A 1,034-nucleotide genomic window follows, 5' to 3' on the forward strand; every position below is an offset into this window, starting at 1 on the left:
GGTGGCAGCACGGTCGCGGGTGTCATGGCGCCGTTCAAATTTCGTAGCGTTGATGTGTAAATAATTAATTAAGTATCTGGTGACAAATACATGTAGGTATAGACGATTTGTTATACAGTAAGTACAGTTGTATGCAGTAAAATCCTAGAGGCTACTGTCCCTTTAATTATGCATTGTATTGAATTATATTTGATAAAATACGTTCACAGCACATCGTCACCATATCTCTTAACGGATATTGAATATTTAAGTCAATACTATTACTACCCATTTTCCAATTGCCAATTTCATGGCGATCAAGTTATGTAGCTACGCAGCAACTAAATGCTATTTTATTACTAAATTTATCACTATTTTATTTTGCCGGTAGGTGGCGTAAGTAATCTAAGAAACTGCCGTTTCTGATGCAAAACCACTGATCTCTATAATATAATATAGGCTCTGGGCAAAACCATTGATATCCTCCTATACATACATGTACGTAAGTTTGTATAGGACATCTATGTCAGAAACGCGCGCTCAAAGTGTTATTGTAATAATAATGCGACACATATTAGGATTGCATTTATATAGTGCTGTTCCTATATTTGGAATTTATTAACTTTGCCATTTTGATTCTAAATTCTTGATTCTAATTACACACTGATAGTGATATGAAAGAACTCGGAAATTTGCCTCTCGTAAAAACGCAGTTTTAAATAGAACCATAGTGAAAAATATCAAAATTGTAAATGAGCTACGTGTAAGCGTACAATGACCGCGGTGTCTGATTACCATATCGAGTTTGGAGTGTGGATCGTGGCAAAACGTACTAGGTCACAACAGATAGCAATGACTGCAATACAGAAAGCGATCTGTCTTTTTAATTATCACCTGGCAGTCGGTAAAATTGACAGATGTGTGGCGATGTACCGGTCTGGAGACAGCGATACATTTTTCAAGTTCTTTTAACGGAGTTTATGCACGCTCTACCTAAGCAGCTGCTCGCCTGCAAGTGGTATAGTGTTCCCTGTATGTAAGCATATAGCGTGATG

The sequence above is a fragment of the Priapulus caudatus genome, unplaced genomic scaffold, assembly GCF_000485595.1.
Source record: "Priapulus caudatus unplaced genomic scaffold, Priapulus_caudatus-5.0.1 Scaffold515, whole genome shotgun sequence".
In the NCBI taxonomy this organism is placed as follows: Eukaryota; Metazoa; Priapulida; class Priapulimorpha; order Priapulimorphida; family Priapulidae; genus Priapulus; species Priapulus caudatus.